The following is a 20,536-nucleotide window of genomic DNA, read 5'->3' as shown; positions in this document are numbered from 1 at the left end:
ACTATGGGTGGCATATGTGGGGACTGCATGCTCAGAAAAACAGCTGTAATTTTAGGTGCATCTCTGATGCCAACAATGTAAATCATTTTCAGTGTGGTATCAAAAACCTCTACTACTAACATTACTCATGACCACCAAACTTGTTAGTTATGGATCAGCAGCTATCTGGAGTAGCCAGCTTCCAGACTACAAAGACAACCTGCTTTTATATCAATATGGGCTAGAGGGCTGGGGCACAGGATGATCTGTGTCTTCAAGTGGAAGAACCAGAACTGCTAATGGCCTTCCCATATCTGCAAAATAATGTAATCCCAGTCTGTGCTAGTTCTTCTGGCCCCAAATGACCTACCTGCAGCTGGTGTTACATTAGCAAAGACACTATATATTCTTCTACATCTTGGACAACTGACTACCTGCTGCCGTAAGTAAATACAGCTCTTTCTGGATGTCTTAATATACAACCCTGGTTGTGATTTAAATTCCACAAGGCTCTCTAGTGTCTCTGTGTGTGGCTGAATGAAAGCAGGAGTACTGGTCTTATAATCATGAAATTTTCCCCAGATGGACCCAAGGTTGCTGCAGTCCAATACAATCCCAAAACCTGAACAGCATGCTGGGAAGCATCCATGACTTTCATAACCTAGATCCTAGGTCCTAGACTGTGGCAAGATACAATGACTTCCAGATTCAGGGCTGTTGAGGAGAGAATGGTGGTCCATAGGATGATTCCTAGAAGAGATAGTTCTCATGATTCAAGGGAACATGGAATAGATCTTATGGCTGGTCTCATGACACTCAGAACACAATGTGGACATGTTGGTAGATGCTACAGATGGGGAAAAAGGATTTGAATGCTTTTGGATGAATTCAGCCCTGTGCCTAACTATTGGTAAAGACAGGTCCTTAAGCACCTAGGGACTTTACTAGTAATACTTAATTAGCTGCCAGGGAATTGGGGATCTCCACGATTATGTGGAGATATTAAGAATTTGGACTTTGGCCTTACACATCTAAGAGCCTTGTTAAACATAACACTGTGAGCTATGCAAAGGTTGATCGGTTAGTGCTAGCTTGAGTCTGGAGCGGTCACACTTCAGGCCATCAGGGACCTGGAGGACTGAAAAGTAAGAATCCCCCGTCCCAGTCCAGGCTTCCCCCTCCCCTCCAAGGATGTCCCTAGTTTTCCCTACCCTCTGGGGCTTCCCACTGCCCCCTCCCCCTTGTGTTTACCCACACTGTCTGTCCCAAGGGAGCAGGCAGAGAAGAATTAACCTCCCTGCCTGGCCACCATTTCTGGGCTTCTGCTGTTCTCCAGGCTGAGGTGACCCAGAAAACAGCACTAGTGTTGGTGGCCAGGCAGGCAGGTTAACCTTCTCTGCCTGCTCCCCTAGACCCCACTGGGCTACAAGTCTTTCATATGAGTAAACCAAACTAGATGCCTGCCCCAGCATGTGCATGCTTCTTACAAGGCACAGCAAGTAGGTAGAGGAGTAGAAGGGGATAATGTAACAGTAAAGGTGGGAATATCAGATGGGATTGTTATGTGATCTTGTGGATCTTATTTCATCACTTTGTGCCAAAGGAACCTCATTTGTACAAAGGAAATTGTCGCTGGTAGATATTGTTTGGCTTTGGCCCCTTCTTGGTCAGCGCCTTCCTTCCCAATGATGTCAGGGTGAGACCGCACCCTAGGGCCACCTAGATGGTTCTAGGCTCTGCCCCTACTCCCCTGCCACTACTTCGATGTTAATATATGGGGAGGCAGTTCCTTGTCTGTGGGCCCAGTGGGCTCACCACCCTGGGTCTTTCTCTGTGGGGCTCCAAACCTCCCCTTTACCCCAGCCTTACCACATCCAAAGCTTGGGAGAGTTCAGCCTTCCTTGGACCATTCCTCGGGGTGATCTCTCTTCACTCTCCTGAGGCCTGACCCAAGCCTCAGGCCTTCAATCTCCACGGGGCTGGCCCGTACTCTTCAGGCCAACCTGCAGACCAACTAAACACTCCCCAGTCTGGGGAAACAATAACTCAAAAAGGCCCTTCACGCCGTGTGAAGGCACTAGTCATCTATCATCACAATACAGGGGACTCTGGCTCCCTGGACCCTTCTGCCTCCCTGGGGAGCACGGAAGACTCAGTGTCAATCCCTCCATTCACTCTTTTCAAGTGGGGTAGGGAGGGTGCCAATTCTGGGAACTAATCACTCTTGATCCCACCAACACATGGTAGTCACTCCTTCTTTGCCGTGTGCCAGATCAGTTGCCGCCTGCCCCTCTTTCTTTGCCCAGCTGCCTGTCAAGTCTTGGCGTCACTCACCACCCTTCACCACCAGGGTTCTTGGCTGCTCCTGCAGGGCTTGACTTTCACCCATGACTGTGGGGGCCACTTTCATCTCCCTACCGTGCCTCTCTGGCCAACTCCGGCTCCTTGAGCTCTGCCCCCGGGTCTTTCCTGTCGGGCGGCCCTGTTGGCTGCTGGGGTTTCTCGCCCTGATCCCTGTTCTGCCATTCCTACCTGTTTCTGCTGCCTGTAGCTCCCTGCTGGCATCCTGCTGTTTCCCGCTGGTGTTTTGCCTCACTCCATTTGGCTCCTCTGCTCAAGGCTCCCTGCCGGCATCCTGCTCTTCTCCACCGGCATTCTGCCTCCCTCTGCTTGGCTCCGATGTCCAAGGATCCTCACTGGCATTCTGCTGCTCCTTGCTCGGCTCCCATGCTGATGCATGCTGGCAGCCTCCGCCTCTCTTCTCTGGCAGCTGGGTGTCTCCCCAGCTGCCTTTTGAGCAGCCTGTGCTGTTCCCAGGCTCTGCCCCTGGGGATCACCAACCCGCAGGCTCAGGCAGGTTGCATTACTCCCCTGCTGCTGCTCATCCTGGCCTCTGCGGTAAACACTGGGGCTCATTGGGCAGGGTCCCAGGACATGCTAGGAGGGGGGCTTTTGCCTCGCCTCCCACAGAAATGATGACAGCTTCCTACTTCATAAAGTCCTTTGAGAGTATTGGTAGAAAAATGCTATGTAAGAACTAAGAATAATTTAATTTTATTTCATTTCCAAAGTTCATGCTGTTCTTCTGTCTTTCAGTTTCAAAGGCTACCATGTCCTCCCCCCACTCCTTCCCCTTCCCATTATTTCTGACAGGGAAATAAATTAGAAATATAAACTCCAGGAAAATAGAGTAGGCATCTTTGGGTAAATGCCTGATTTCCATTTCATCAGTGTTCCTCTCTCTTTGTGATCAGGGGCTTTTACTTTTGCTAAAGGCAACAGATTTAAGAGGAAAGAAGAGGTTGGGAGGTCAAGATAGAGATAAACATTGTGTGATGGATAAATGAATTAGATATGCCATCACATTTTGTTCTGTTTTTTGATTGTTAATGCAGACAATGTAGAAATTATGGGCCCTGTGTCATGTATCATTGAAGTGGTAGGCAGAATCTCCCCATGGAGATCAGTGGAGATTAGTGTTTTGCCCTAAGAGCAGAATTGGGGAAAAGAGTTTATTTGAATTTCAAGACAGACACATATATTGAGACTTATGCATTTCTAAAGAGTGTCTGAGGGGGCTTAACGAGAGACATCAGAATTGATCCTTCAGTGCTCTGTGTGGTGTTAGTCAGGCCTGTAACACTCTAACATTCAACCAAATCAGAATTTTTCATTAATTTACAAGTGATAGCATTTTACATCCACTTCATACAGGACTGAATTACTACACCAGAACCAAGACAGTGACGAATTAGGCCCATGATATTTTCAAGAGACACTAGATTTATCACTCATATTCCTCAGGAAAAATAAATTCTTTTCCTCAAATAAATATCCTGCAAGGGAATGTTGGCTTAGAAAAATGCTGACTATGATGATAACAGGTACATTAATCTTTCTGATCTGTACAAATGTAGCACTGCCTTGTGTATGAACTGTAGGTGGTCAAAATGCAGATAATTTCGAACGGCTTGCTTTTCTCGTGGGCAACTCAGTAGAACAATAGTTTTTTATGGTCTTTGTATTAAGGAGCTCTTCCACAGTCTGAAGGTTGTTGTAATGGATATACCCTTCCATTTTGTGTCTCTCTAATGTGAGGTTATACTAGAAGAATCATATCTTTAATGAACACACTAGTTCCATGTAAGTGGTGATTTATTTGTAAGAGATATTTGGAGACCAAAGAGAATCCCCTACTCCCAAATCTTTTGTTTCTTGGCTCAGTATGTTCAGTAACTTCCAAGCCAAGCAATATATTTTCTTCCACTTCTATTTTTCAGTGGTTTGTATTAGTATTTATTACATATAAAACAGCATATTTATCCAGGGCCCCTACATCCAACCTCTCCCTTTGGAAACCTCTATAAATAACTACTTTTTTTTTCTCCCTTGGATTTATACCCCCCAGGTCAGAGAAAAGTTACTATTTTCATTTCAAGGTAGTGAGAATGCTTAAAAAAAATATAATAACAGAATATTATTTCCATAAGGTTGCTGCCAGGCCTGAAAAAGGTTTTAGGTTTGTTCAGCAGTATTTTGAATGTATCAGTCATATTAGAATGCTCAAATACCAAATCACATAGCTTAAGTGAAATTGTAGGGTTTCCCCCACTTAATTAAATGTTTCCCAACCAAATCCTGGTGCCTTTTCTCATCCTAAATAACATCTTTCACTAAATTTCCAGATAGAACCCTGTAGCTTTAAGGATTTGAATTGATTTGAATATGTCTCTTAGGGAGGATGCTGGGTATGTACATCCCCATATGTCCCAGATTGGCTGGGACAATCCTGGATTTCAGAGGCTGGTCCTGGCTGCCTTTTGACCAGGCTCACAGTGTTCCCAGCATGAGGTGGGGAGGCAAAGCAGCCGGAGCTGTGAAATAGGAAGCCCTAGCAGACAGCAAAATTGCCCTAATAGGTTAGCTTAGTTAGTGGAATGACTGTTAAAAAGGGGATTGTTAACACTTGTGAAGAAAACAATTGGTCATTAACAGGCCACTGACTCCTTAGCTGCCTGAAAAGTAATACCAGTGGTGCCCCAGTAATTCCAGAAGTGCTCCACCCCTGCTCCTGCCCCTGCCTGCAGCCATAGGCACTGACTTTGGTTTTTGCTGGTGGGTGATTTTTTTTTAGCAGGGGAGTGTGTGAGCCTACGCATGCCCAGAAGTAGCTTATTACTTCAACCTGGCTTCCCTGATGTCCGTAAGGACCAGGTGCTTTAGTGGGGCTTTTTGACACTTTTATCTAATAGCTGATTGAAGCTCCCAATCTTTACAGAGCTGGGTTGAAGTAACACACGACTTCTTCAAGTAAAGTATGTTGTGGGGGGGCGGGGTTAACATCTGCAAGCAGCCACAGCGATCTAACACATAAAACCAAAATGACTGAGGCTCGTGGCTGCTGAACAGTTATTTTTGTTTGTTGGGTGCTTGAACCCTGGAGCACCCATGCAGTTGGTGCTTATGCCTGCAGCAGGAGAGGGGAGGGGTAGGGGGCAATGTCCTGGATTTCACGTTGTCCCATATATGGTCACCCTGCTCTTAGGCAACCGACAGATGTTAAAAAGAAGGTGCAAAGGGATTTGAGCCTGAACACTGCTGGAGAGCACTAACAATTGGGCATCCTGCTGTAACACATGCACGTCAGGAAGCATGATTGTGGGACTGGTAATCAGATCCCATCACACCATACTTCCAGAGCAAGGGGTACCCCCTTCACTGGCAGTCTGTGACTGGGAGCCCCAATCAGTTGACAGAGCTCCCAGCCATGGGAGCACATGGTGTACCCCCATGGCTGGGAGCTCTGATCTGGCCCATCTATACAATCTGCAAGAGTCAAATGAATACTTTTTGGAAGGATTATTAAACAAAAAGCGTCCCAATAACATACTTGTTTTCTGCTACTGGTAAAGAATCTGATTTGATGTGGAATGGTGAATCCTTACATAGTATGCTTTGAAATATTTATGACAGGATATTTTTAATCATGTAACACAGGGGTAGGCAATGTTTTTTGGCTGGAGTGCTGAAAAAACCACAATATCTACCTTGGAAGGCGCCGGAGTGCCAACACGCTGCAGCCCAGAACAGCTGTTTGCAGCCTCCCGGCTGCAGCCGGCCCACAAAGCCTGGTCTGCTTGCAGCAGGGCTTGCAGCCTCCCAGCTGCCTGCTGGGAGCAGCTTGGACTCCATGGCTGGCAACAGCTGCTTAGAGCCCGGGCTGGCAGTGGTGTGCTGAGCAAAATGGCCTTGCGTGCCATGCTTGGCACGTGTGCTAGGGGTTGCTGACCTGTGATGTAGCACCAGCTATGTTTGAATTAATGTAAAGTTATTGATTTTAATGAGTGCTACAAGGCATGTCAAAAGAAAAAAAAAATGTTTTAAACTTGCGTAAAGTCTCAGAAAAACCAAACACTGGATTGCTCCTAACTAAAATGGAAATCCACATTCCAGTGGACCACATTCCAGTTCACACTGACCACATTGGAGTTCAAATAATTACATACTGCCTAACTAAATACCTCTATAAATTCTGTTTAATTTGTTTCAGCCTAGGAAATGTAGGCTAACAAACTAAACAGAATTTATAGAGGTATTTAGTTAGGCAGTATGTAATTATTTGAACTGGAATGTGGTCAATGTGAACTGGAATGTGGTCCACTGGAATGTGGATTTCCATTTTAGTTAGGAGCAATCCAGTGTTTGGTTTTTCTGAGACTTTACGCAAGTTTAAAAACAATTCTTTTTTCTTTTGACATGCTTGTAGCACCACCTTTTCCAAACTCCTCTTTTCTTTCCAGTTCTTCTGTAAATATTATATCCATTTGCATTAACATTCCAGTTAGAAATACCCCCCAAAAAACTTGTTATAGCCAGTAGGTGATACCCAAAGTAATGTAGTACTTCATCTTCAAAGTAATGTAGTACCCTAATTCTTCTTGATTTACAAATCTTTTGAGAAATAGAACCGTTTGCTTTATCCTCACTAGAAAATTGCGTGTGTTAAAGTACAGTCTTGGCAGGTTCTATTAGTGGGATTCAATGTGATGTTTGTAGTCTGTATAGGCAGAGGCCATCACATTTAACATCATGTATAAACCCTGCTGGAAGCAAATATGACCCAGCTGACATAATTTCAAACCCAAGTTTGCTGTCAGTGTTGAATTCAAAGCTATGTTTGCTAACATGCCTCCTCAAGTCACACACTGGCATTGTTTTCTATTTAATATGATTACCACTTGTCTCTTAAATAGCGTTTTCTGCCAGCTGAGGTCAAAATGCTTTGAAAAACATCATTATCGCCATCGTACAAGAACAGTCATCCAGCAGACCATCGCCAAAGTCATAAGGGAATTCCCAGCACCCTGATTCCCATTGCCTTGTGTCTTTTTTTTTAACTGAGATGATATTGAGAAAAAACAATCACCTCTCTCTGTTCTTTGTCACAACTTTTTTATATATTGGAAGACTGTTGCCATGTCCCTTTCAGTGTTTTTTAGAGGAAACTGACTCAATTCCTATAACTTATCCCACATGTTTTAAATCTCTTACCATCCTTATTCTCCAACGTACATACATCTTTCTCGAAGTGTATGGAATTGTGCATTGCACTACAGGTGAATGCTGTAGAAGATGATAGTTGTGTCCTGAGTCTTATGCATGATCCTCAGTTATCATCCTCATAGCTGGGGCTGGTCCTACTTTGAGCAGGGGTTTGGATTAGATGACCTCCGGTGGTCCCTTTCAACCTTAACTTCCTATGATTTTATGATTCTATGATGCTTCTGTTAACACGCTGCAAATTTTTCCCTCCTCGTTTTCAAAAGCATCACATTGTGACTTACATTCACCTTGTGAAAGTGAAAATCCCAAATCCCAAATCCTTTCCCGCAGTATTGCTGCCTTTTTGTGCATTTTAATTTTCCTTCTGAAGTGTAATACTTTGTACTTTCTTTTACTGAATGCCATCTAGTTGATTTCACTGCAATCTCCAATTTATCAAGATCTTTTTGGCTTCTTATCCAGCTTTTCACAGTGTTTGCAATCCTTCCCAACCTGGTGTCATCCTCCCCTTTTAAAAGTACACTCACGTTTCCATTATTCTAGCCCAGTAATTCTCAAACAATGCAATACCTTGAGATCCTTTCCAGGGTGCCACAGGGTACCATGCAATGTTAGAACTGTTAGGTATGCAAATATGATTCATGTGATAAATGCAGGGATTTCAAATAGAAATTCATAATGTTAAAAACATTCTGACCAGTTGTGAACTTTCTGACTGCTGTGCAACAGAATTGCTTTCTTTTTCTGTACTCAAACAGAGTGATAGCAGAGAGCTGACATTTTCTGAGGGGTGCCTTGAGCCTATCAAGGGGTGTCTTCACTCTGAAAAGGTTGAGAACTGCTATTTTAGTCATTATTGTTTAATGTCTTGTGGGCTGTTTTGCCTTTTATTGTAAGCCACCCTGAGCCTGCTTGGAGAGGGAAGCATATACATCTAATGAAAAAAAAAATATCAAGGAAAATAGTGCCAGATCCTGGTCCTGTAGGACCATACTTGAAATGTCTTTCTGGATATAACAGATCATGGATAACTACTCCTTGATTATGGCTATGCATCCACCTTATACTGTTTTTTTCTCCCAGACCAGTATTTTTCTAACCCAGGTACCTATAGTTCTGGGATTATGCAGCAAACGACTAGTAGGAATGCAAGAAGAAAGAATGTGAAAAGAGAAGAGACAGGGGATACATAAATGGAGGAAAAGGAAGGAGAGGAAAACAAAATGAGAATAGAGAGTTGTTGGAGAGTTTGCAGTATGGTTGTAGTTGCACAAAGTTTATATATATTTTTACAATCATCTTGTAATAAGTGCTGGTACAAATGAAGCAAACAAGTGCACCTAGAAAACAATGGTGTTATCACAAACACAACATGGTGTTTCATAGGTCAAAGGACATTATTTTCAAACAAGGAGACTCTTCCTTTCACAAACCACAGGTACCAAATAGCTAGAAATCTCCCATCTTTGGGGAAGAGGACCTAACTGGTATTTTCTTTTAGATATTTTTCTGGAGTAGAAGGCTGAATCCATAGGGTCCCTAGGAAAAGTCATCCAATAAGGTACTCACTAGAGGCTCTATATATACATTAGACAATAGGAGAGTAAGTTTAGGTGCCTGAAGGATGTTGAGTAAATAACTGAAAGCAAAGACCCAAATTCTATTCCATAGCTTAGGTTGTTAAGTGGTATTTAATCATCTAAACATGATCTTGTTCCACCCTGATTGAATTCCCGAAAAATAATTAACTCAAAGGGTGGGAGTTTTCTTCTCCTTCTTGCTGCTTTTTGAGGCTTAGCCTTAACAGTTTTTCCAGGACTCCAGGTTGGTAGAATAGGGTCACAGTTGGATGCTGGAGTGCCACTAAACACCTGTTGGAAAGAACAGGGTGATATTCAAAAAGTAAGCCAACTGATTAAGAGTTACATTATCCCATCTTTTCCACTTATGGCCAGTGTACATGTTATTTATAACAATGGGTGGTAAAAGCTTCTGTCTGAAATGATGTGCCTAATTCTTTTATGTGTAAATGTGAAATCTGGAAGGGTTAAAAAGGGGTAGTGTAGAAAAAAGTGTATATTTTTAAGTTGTTGCTTTCCTTAGATTTTGCGACTTATTCTCGCTTGTCTGATTTTTAATTTGTGTTTTAAAAGAGAGGTTATTGTCAGGTTATCAAGAAAAATTCAGTGTGGGCTAACATTTATCAAAAAGGTGAAGGGATCACTACCCTACTCCTTAAAGAGTAATTACAAATGTAGAAGTGAAAGGTCACTTAGCAGGAGTATTCAGGTGCCGGCACACAGAGTATCCCATCCAAACAACCCCTGAATGACTGCCAGTTCTAACAAATAATCAGTGACAGCTAGAACCTCGGGTGTTTATGGGGAACATCAAAGTGTCAGCATCCCGGCTGAGCTTCCATTCCTTCTTGTCCGTCACTCCAAATGGAGCTAATGTGATCTGAAATCTGTGAGCTTTCAGGGCTTCCAACAGTAAAGTCAGGCAAAGAGGTGTGCTCTCTTGTGTAACCCTAAGACAAGCTGTGTTCTGAAGATTGGCTTGCTGCAAGTTTTGTGCAAAGTTTATACATGTGTGAGAGCGATCTGTGTATTGAATTGGTGCTTGCAATGCTTGAATAGAGTTTTCTAAACTTCCTTTGAACTTTGGTTTTTGCTATATGAAAAACAGAAACACAATTTCTTAAAGGCACAGCTTGGATTGGCTGCTGCATTTTATTTAATTTAGAACTTCCTAGCAACAATACGTTTATTCGCACAATTAAACAAAATGAATGATTCCAGCATGTGCACTCTAGCAGCAATGATGTACTGTGATGATCAGCTCCTGGCCTAATTATCCTCTTCTGTACATAACTGTAAATCAGGAGCAACTGCACTGAAGCTATGAGTCTGCTGGCCACAGAATGGCAGAATGTGATAATTTGTTCCCTTTTATTTTAATTGTTTACACTACCATTATCTTATTGGCTTTTGTCAGAATGGTCTCAATTAGACCCTGAATGACCTAGGAGCATCAATAGTCATATTTAAAGAACTCAGAAAATCTTCATTTAATATCTCTTCATGCTGAGTTAGAATTTCTATATGGTTTTGATAAAATCAGAGAATAACCAGTCATAAAAAGTAGCATATCCTCCTAATAAAATTCAGTTAATTAGGCAGTCCAAGAGGTGAATGGATAAAAGTGGATTTTGATATGTATTTCAAACTCAAGTGTATGGACACGTCCAGATGAGTGGGACCATTTGTTTTTCTGGGGACAAGTAGCAGCAGCATACCTTGTGCCGCTGCTACTTGTCTCTGGGGGACACCTGTGCCACATGCCCTCTGGTGCGTGGCTGGTTACGCTGGGTAAGATAGGGGAGGTTGGGGCCAGCAACTGTGCTGGCCCCAGCAGCCTTACTTGGGGTACTGAGGGCCTTTGGGAGCTGCAGCCTGGCTGGAAGCTGGAGTGTGGCTCTGGCCAGCTGGGCTCTGTTTTTTTTTTGGCAGGTTTTTTTTTAACCCCAGGATCTCCCTGGGTTAACACCTGCCACCCCGCATGCCATTCTGCAAAGTAGCAGCATGGGGAACACATGCATGTGTGGTCTGTGGTGCCACAGATGGGCCTGCACTCATCTGAATGTGCCTTAAAATTATAAATTAATTCTTCTTTTTTTTGCTATTTTAAGATACCTGTCCATCATAATTGGGTCTATCAATATGCATCAGTTTTACCAGCTGTGTATTTTTTTTATTTGTCAAGGACATCCTACATTAGAACTTTCTCATGTCTTCAAACTCTTTTCCTTTTTTTGCACTACATGACTCTGATTAATTAATAATCTTTTTGCTTTTACTGTTTACAGTTTCAGGCCTAGCCTGACTCTTATTTAACCAAATTCCTTAGTTTCACTAGCGTCTATATTTTATAGGCAGTTTAGTTTGGGGCATATAAATGAGAGTGAAATTATGCCTTAAGTTCCTTAAAGTGGGCATACTGAAAGATATTTGGTTCACGTGTTTGGTCCTGGCAACCCTTTCAATGGAAAGGGATCCTATGAAGGAGTTCAAATTTATCCCTTTAAAAGCCTTGTGATATAATGCCTAGTCTTTGGCATAGTTGAAAGCACTAAAAGTGCTTTGAATCATTTTGCTGTGGTAATACTTAGAGATGTGACCTTTGTTTATGTCTCTGAGGCTATACGTTATATCAAGACTTGACAGGATTTTTAAAGGCATTTGGGAACCTGTCTCCCTTTATTTTGATTGGACTTAGGTGCCTAAATACCTTCAAAACCTGCCCTTAGTGACTACCACTATTTGCAATACCATGTAGCTTAGCACCAGCATATTTTCATTCACTTACTGCAAATATGTCCTTCAGTTGACCGAGTCAACTTATGTTAAAGTGTCCAGAGCCAAAGCTGATTATGAGTGGCAGGCGTTGGGGCTTGCAGTTTTAAGACTCAGGCAATATTGTTTAGTTTTAAGAAATTTTTAGAGGTTGTCAACATAAAGATAAATGAAGTGTTGATCACTTTGTGTTGTTACCTGCTGTTTTAAATGGAGTGTCATGTGTTGTACCAAAGTAGATTCTACTAACATTGTATGACTGCTGTCCCTCCTGGGACCATCATGAAAAACAGTGGAGATGTTTTTCTCTCATAAGGCTATCCCAATGAGTAACACTACATATAAACAGACTGGCTTCTGTAGTCATAGCGATAATCTGTCCAGTAGCTATTTTGATACAAAACACCTCAATATGTCAAGAATCTTGAAATAATAGAATTTTGATTCTTCATAGGGAAATGTCATACTCTATTGTTCTTATCTTGGTGGCTGATGGCATGACTGCTGTAACTCCTACTTACTGTTCTGGCTTGATAAAAGACATCTCCCACATGTTTTACAGCGCCAGTAATATATTTTATTATATGCTGTCCTATTAGCATCCTTTGGGCCAGATACCTCTTTTGTACTCTTTTATACCTGTGAAAATTAGTTGTAAAATACTACTGTTAGGCCCATGTTAGAAGAAATAGAATGTCCATGGGTATTATTTTTATAGTACATTCAAGAGGCATCTACAAGGTAAACTGAAAGATAATACTTTATCTGTCTTATGCAGTAGAACTCATTTTGTCAAAGAATTCCATGCTATAAACAGGGATTCCAGGAAGATAGCAACTGTGCTTGGATTTGAGAGCCTCTGAGGAAAAATAGTATTCTGATAGTGGTAGGAGAAGCAATTTTACTATATGCATCTAGTTCCTATGCAGTATTCTTCCCTTATCTAGAGGCTTAGTGTGTAAGTGCATAGCTAACTGGCCCAGACACACTAATCATTAGATATCTGTACTAAATAAAAGAAATGAACTGGAAAGCACACATGGAGGTACTTTAAACATGATAATTGAAAAGCACCTAAAACAAGACTCCAGATGCTTCAGAGTAAGGATACATACTTGATTTTCAATTGGACTAATCAACCAAGCCAGGAGGGGATAGAGCTCATTGCTGCATTTACCAGGAGGGCTAAAGAAGTAAAAGAAACCAAGCAACAATGATAAAGCATGAGATTTGATACCAGGAGGAATGCTGATGTTATCCAATTAAAGGTCACAGAAATATGAGGTGAGGTTGTAGGACAGTAGATCTCAAGATGTGTGAGCCCTTTGTCTTCAATTCTACAGTATTAATACTTAGGTTAACTTTGGAGTCATTGAAGACTAGATGCAGAATACATATTCATTTTAATCTGAACTTTTTCCTCTTTATTCTTAAAAAGCTTGGGTTAAATTCTTAGGAAAGCTACCCAGGAGAGGTAATGTTCCTTAAGTTCATTGGAAAACATTGCCTGGTACCTCTTTCTCCAAGTATCCCATTGACTTAAGTGGGTTTATTCTTGGGGCACTATTTAACATGCATGAGGGTATCACAGTTTAGTTTAGTATTTTTGAATGGCGATCAGAGCTTTGAAAATATTTTGGAAAAGAATATTTATTTATTTATTTATTTATTTATTACTTAAACAGTAATTCCCTTTGCAGTATTGGCAAACATGTCATTTGATTTAGGTGAATGCAAGAGGGAAGGACATTTATTTTCAAGAACATGTATTTATAGAACAAGAAAGTACCATGGATAGTCATAAAATGTATATACAAATACTTCTTCAGACAGTGGGATATATAAAAATATGTCCCATCTTTCAGGATATTGGAACAATCCAATCAGGGAAGAGATATAATGCTATGTGATGTAGGTTATTAATGCTACAATATGAATAGCAAATAGTCATTGAATAGGTTGCAAGTTCACAAGTTGAAATGCTTTTGCCTGTACCATCAAGTGAATTTCACATAAAGCACACATATATAACATATCACATTCAAATAATATATGAAAAATGAATTTTTAAAATGAAATGCTGCCTTCTGAGCTACTTTCCTAGCTTCACTTCTGCTATGAAAACATTGACTTCATGACAATTTTATTGTAAACTTTCTGATATGAACTGACCGATGGCAGGACTTGTTTGACAGATTGCATTTTTGGCATCCCGTTGTATTTTAAAGAGGAATGAGGGAATTTACTCTGACTTTAAAACCTAACCCCAATTATGTTTTTTAATTAACTGATCATATAAAAACTGACTTTTAAAATAAAATTAACCTCAGGCATTTGGGTGTTTTTTAAAATCACCGATTAAATGAAAATGGGTGATTGCTTGGACAAGTTCTACCTCAGGCTCACAATTTTAGAGTTTTTTAAATAAACAATTGAATGAAAACTGACTCTACACATTTTATTTATGTTAACTTTCCTAATTTTAGATGATTGATCAAATGGAAACTGACAAAATTTAAAGTCAGGTTACTGACATGAGTGAGGAATAGAATGAAGCTGACCTTTTAAAAGTAAGACCAAATATTTCATTATTATTGCATTAATGAAAAAAATATCTTTGGGATCAAATGCTACTTTAACTGCCACCAACTATATATTGTTTTAGGTACTGTTAAAGATAGGTATAGTGGATATATAGATGCTGTGTAATAAACTGAAAAATACTGACAGATAATTTTCTGAATTCTGAATGGACTTGGTCATTGTATATTGAGTTACGAGACTTCCTGGTATGAATGCCTTGTTCTAGCTTAAAAGCAACAGAACAACTATAGACAAACAACCTCTCTGCAAACATCGGGAAAGCAATTATGGGGCATTGGCTGAATTTCAGGCCTCAGGTAGAAGTGACACTGCTGTGTTGGGAATGAAGAAATCACAAGAACATTAATCAGGTAAACATTGCTAATTAATGGCTGTTGTCCAAGGAAATGGGGAGGTGCATCTACATGAGTTCATAAATACACAGTAGACTCATTCTACTGTGCATTAGAGCATTATGGTGAAAGCTGTGCTATTGCACTAATACTCAGTAGAATTAGGCTACTTTTGCCATGATACTGTAATGTGCAGTAGAATGAGTCTACTGTGCATTAGTGTCACTTAAAAGGCATGTGCTGGCACTACTGTGTGGTACTGTGTAGTAATAATGGGTACTAAACTGTTACTAAACAGTAACCAAAGTGCATTAATGCATGTATAGATGTGCTCAGGCAGTCACCACAGAAGAAGAGGAACTTTCAGAAGAATCTAAAGAAGTTTGACATTCTACAGATCCAGGGCAGGAGTGTAAACCACCGCATTGTCTGCAATATGATTTTCCTCTTAAATCGTTTAGATTTAACTAAATACATGGCTTTAGAAGATTGTTTAGCTACTAATTAGTATCAGCAGTAGAAATGTAGGGTCTGAATATCAGTCAGGTGTACTAAGATGATCATGGTACACTGAAGTTTAGGGATCAGTGAGAAAATTGTATGATTCTACCTTGAGACATGTGGCAGCAAGAGATAAAGGTGCATTCAAAAGAGCAGGCAAGATAAGATGCTAAGTTAACCAGGTAACTGTTAAGGTAACAGTAACAATAAATATGCATTGTCACTGCCATGGCATGGATAAAAAAACCAGACAGCATAGACAGTGATTCCTGGACATGGATGTGGAGAATTACATGTATACCCAGATCATGTGTGTGTGTATAAAATGGGAGAGTTGCTATTTTTGACATCAGACCCCCATCAAAAGTACAAGGAGAATGTGTGGAGAAAGGAGAGGGGAGGAGTAGAGATGAGGAGATGACTATACTGGAAACCTGGCCCACAAGCAAAAGGAAAAAAAAATACTCTTAAGTAAACATAGCCTTAGTTCTTGTTAGCCCTTATGGGGTGCTCTTCCACATCAGACACTCTTTCCACCTCCTGCTTAATTAGGATTCTAGGTGTTATTGGAGGAAAGGTGCCAGAAGCAATGAGGAAATACAAGGCAACGTGATCTCATAGGCCTCTGAATAGATAATCCTGCCTCTGGCAGTTCTCCAATTCTCCAGTTCTAAAGAGCTACAGGTTATGAGAGCTGAATTTCTTGACTATTTATTGTGAGGCAACACCTCTTCTGCTAGTGGAAAGATCTAAACATAGATGAGGGGGAAGCTCATGCCTTTTTTTTCCTCCATGTCTGCTTACACATGCCAATACACAAGTGGCTGCTAAATGTTCTTTGCCCCAGAATATACCCTTTAGATATAGCCAAAGTTGGATTGATCATTAGCCTTCTGAGTGGTGCCACCCTGGCTTGAGCTTTCCAACTTGTGGAATCAGCAAACCTCCTTGACAAACTCAAAGACTTTATTCAGGCCATGGCTAAGATCTTTAGTGACCTGTGTTCGATCTGTACTAAAGAATATCTTTCCAGACCCTCATGTAAGGGTGCTGCCCAGTATCAAGTTATGCTGTTGAGTTCAGACAGCTAACTGAATGAAATGAGGTGGCTCAACACTTACTCTTCTGACAGGGTCTTCAGGGCCACATCAAAGATGAGTTGGCCTAGGTAGAGCCTCCAGATACTTTGGATGGACACATTGTTCTCAGTATCTCAGGAGTGTTGAGCCAAAACTCAGCTCCTGGGGCCAGTTAAAGCTCTAGAAGAGCTGACACTGCAATCAGTGGAACCCATGAAAATAGATGCGATTAGGAAAAGACTCAACCCACCACCCAGAGAAGGCTCATCACCACTTCCAGGGCCTCTGCCTGTATTGTGGGGAGGCAGGGCTTTTTGCCTGGACTTGCCCAAGAAAGGGAAAACCCCTTCCTCCTCTCTGGAAAACTCCCGAGACTCCTCTCATTAGAGGGTTGTTTTCAGGGCCCACCACTGACCATTCAGCCAGCCCTCCAGATTAAACACTTAAGTGCCATCAAGCCCTGCGACCTGCCCTTGCTAACTACCTTTTGCCTACAGCACTGGTCTGGGGTGGACATCTTTGTTCTAGCCCTCTTAGAAACAAGGGTCACTGGTAATTTCATGACTCTTGACCCTTGTGGAACAACATCAGATACCAGTCAGGCCAAAACAGAACCCCAAAGTAGTAGACTCTTCTCTTCAGGCTCCATTCCCAGCAAGGTGAGTCTTGCTAGGTAACCACTTATCTATTCCACTCACTTTTGGGTTATCCTAGGGACCTCTTGGCTATCCTTCCATAATCCAGACATCTTGTGGGGATTAAAGGAACTCCATTTCAACTGCCCTTACTGTTTTCACTCTTGCTTAGAAGAGATGTCCCTGGCTGGCAACCAGACCAGAAGCAGGGCCAAAGACATCAAGTTACTTGTACAAAGCATAGAGGATCTGCAACCTGCCTTAATGGGAAGTATGTATCCCATAGACCCTGACCCATCTCTCTCTGCCAAATATCAAGGCTTGGCAGATGCATTTAACAAGACAGGAGCAGAGCAGTTTCCCCCCACACCACCCTTATAGTTGCCCCATTGATCTTTTACCAGGGAAATAGATTCAATTCAGGTGTATTTCTTCCTTCTCCAAACCAGAGTTCAAGGTTCTCAGGGAGGACACTATGGAGAACCTTCATAAGGGGTACATCAGGCCTCCTATGTCCCCATTTCATAATTATGTATCATCCAGGAGTTAAGAACCAAAAAACAGATATCTTGTCCCATAAGGATGAACACTCTGCACTAGACTCATCACCACCTTCCATCATTCTCTAGACTAAGATCTTCACTCAGGGAACCACAGACCCCGTGCTGCCTCCTCCCATTGACTGGATCCTGGCACAAACCCTCCTATCTCCTCAAAGGTCCTATTCCTGAAGGGGTCTCTCTGTACACATATCTAACCCACCAGCTTTTCTGTAGGAGAAAGCAGTGAATGCTTCAGATTAAATGATTTACTTAGGGTCACAAAAAAGACTAGTTAAAAGGCCACTAGTTTTTTTTGTGACCTTGACACAGGACGCCCTTTGGTACTATCATCCCTTCTCAACTGATATTATTTTTTCTAAGTTGCTTTTACTCCTAAGGGAATCTAACATATGCTTAACTCTATTTGTTAACAAATGCCATTTGTCTTTATCCATTTCCTGATACGGCATTGGGCTGATAAAATTTTTGACACATCATAGTCAATGGAATGTAATCCAAAGTGGCAATAGTTCGGCCTGTCTGAAGGTGTCATTCCAATATTGTGTCAGAGTTTACTAAAAACTAGGCTGTTGTGAAAAATAAAAGTGGCTTCAATAAGAGGGATGGGATGGCTCAGGGGACTGGTAATGGGAAACAGTCTGTCACCTCTAGGTCACAGGTTTTGTTTAAGCTGCAAGTAATAGCCCTGAAAGCTGTTACTTTGTAACAACTGTTCATTGACCAGCGTGAAATGAAGTTGGAGGTCTTAATCCAGGGGTTCCCAGTGGACAAGAGCCCATATTATTAGTACTGTCACTGCAATAGATACTAATTGGCAGCCCTGTGGACTTATTCTATTCTGTTGTATGTAGGTTCTTATGCCATGCTCATTACCATAGTTTCTGACTGCCTTTCACTAGGGCATGAAGCACCATGACTAATATTGTTCCATGTTTGTCCTTTCATCTTTTCCCTAGGGAGAGAACTGTATGCATCAATTCCTCATACTGGAGGAATTTTATGTGTGAATACCAATATATGTTACTATATCTCTTTTGTATGCTTTTCAGAAGAGATGCTGAATCCTGAATTTTCACATAAACTAGAAATCTTCTCTGAAGGTTAGGGTTGAGGAATATGGAAAGGGCAAAGTGAACAAGCTTATGTTCCTCTATTTGGTAGATATAAAGAGAACTTCAGTCTCAAGGTCCTTCAGGCCAATATCTTATGCACATGCTATCTTCACATGTACAACAAAGAGACTGTACTTCAATTATAAAAGCAATTTTATGTTTTTAGTCATTTTGAGCCTGATTATCCTGTTATTTATAACAATTTTACAGCAGGATAATTATCATACGTTCCTTAAGACTGTTTCTGATTTTATATCAGAAAAAATGAAAAGGAATAACATATTTCATATTGTTTTAGCAGAATTTGGTAGGTAGAAACCAGCCCTAAATGAAAAGAACAGAGGTTATTTTTAAAACATTGAGCCAGCTGCATGCAGTCTATGTTGTTGTTGCTACTTTTGTGTTACATGTATTTCAGTATCTATAACTATACTGTAGTAATATATCATTTTAATGTATGCTTAATGCACTTTTCAATGTATTTACATATTGTTCCTTAAATATTTCTCACTCTCTATTATCCATTAAAATACTTATTAAATAGTATAGTATACAATCATATTTGACATTTCTGTTGTGTTTTCCATCCAAGTCTCTGTGGGTACATACAAATGCTTGTTGCACCTGGACTAGGTTTAGGCAGCTTACTTAAGGTGCCTAAACCTAGACCAGCAGTGGTGTGTGAAAGTGTTTGCTGCTGTTGGAGGCAGCCCAAGGTGAGTAACTTGGGGTGGGGGGAGGGCCTGGCAGGATCAGGGGTGCTACCAGGTCTGAAGGCAGGTTGGTGGGTCTCTGAGGGAGGCTGGCAGGTCAGAGAGGTGGGATGGGGGGTTAGCAGGACCATGGTGGGGAAGCTTGCCTTGGTCGGATGGTGGAGGGGAGGAATTGAGGGGCTAAAACTTGTCCAGTCAGGGTTGGGGAATAGGAATAGCATAGCCCTGGGACTGGGATGAATGGCTGGGATGAGTGCCTGGGCACCCCAGAGGTTTGCTGTGAATGTGTGCAGATGTTCACTAGATCAAGATAACCCCTTTGTAGTCTGGGTTAAGCCTTTCTCAATATAAGTTAGTTCACCTCCTCAAATGAACTAATTTAGATTGGGCATGCCATTTTTGGCTGTTTTAAAATCTTGAGAACTCTTGGATGAGTGGGCACTTAGTGGAACACTTGTACGTATCCTGTAAGTGCTTTGAAAACATAAATAAATTAAGCCATAATACATTCTTGTGAGGCAGATATGATCTGTATTTTACAAATCATGTAACTAAATCAGAGAGTATTTGCCCCTGGTTACACTGCAAGCTATTCTTAAATTTTAGTCCCAGGTATATGCTAATCCCTTCTAGTAGGTACTTTGGAACTTACTGACCAGTTTCTGTATTGGTAATGAAATTATCTCTAATTTCAGGCCATAAATGATTTTCTTCTGGACATTGTAAACAAACATTTGAGTTGCAGAGGTGTAACAAGCAGCTTTTGCATTTTGGACAGCAATAGTTATCCAGCATAGTGTTGCCCTGAGGGGTCAGGCCAGTGCTCAGGATCTCAAAATTGTGCTGTTAGACAGGAGGGTGTGGTGTACAGTTGCACATGCACACATAAAAATCAATTAAGCACACGTATACTCACTAGGTGTATACACCCCTACTAGGCATACACACTCAAACTACCAACTCAGGCACATGCATCCTATTACCAATTTAAGCCCATACATGCTACACACACCAAATTTATATAGAATCAGTTACCAGTTACCAACACCTGCACATTCAATACACATATGCTGATTACTAATTCATATACCACACACACA

At 41.3% G+C, this 20,536-nt stretch overlaps 1 long non-coding RNA gene across 1 annotated transcript in view; it reads right to left on the bottom strand.

Annotated features, from left to right (window-relative positions):
* Window positions 1-5,025: 5,025 nt before the first annotated feature.
* LOC109309800 overlaps window positions 5,026-20,536 on the bottom strand; it is a 21,480-nt gene continuing 5,969 nt past the window's right edge. The window contains exons 3-4 of the long non-coding RNA XR_002101042.1: window positions 20,391-20,396; window positions 5,026-5,036 (exon numbers count right to left, since the gene is read on the bottom strand). This is a non-coding gene — a long non-coding RNA (uncharacterized LOC109309800). The remainder of the gene's footprint in view (window positions 5,037-20,390; window positions 20,397-20,536) is intronic.

Source organism: Crocodylus porosus, unplaced genomic scaffold (genome assembly GCF_001723895.1).
Source record: "Crocodylus porosus isolate Cpor-Errol unplaced genomic scaffold, CroPor_comp1, whole genome shotgun sequence".
NCBI classification, from domain to species: Eukaryota; Metazoa; Chordata; order Crocodylia; family Crocodylidae; genus Crocodylus; species Crocodylus porosus.
Note: the sequence above shows the minus strand (reverse complement) of the source record. Positions and strands in the feature narration are given on the sequence as shown.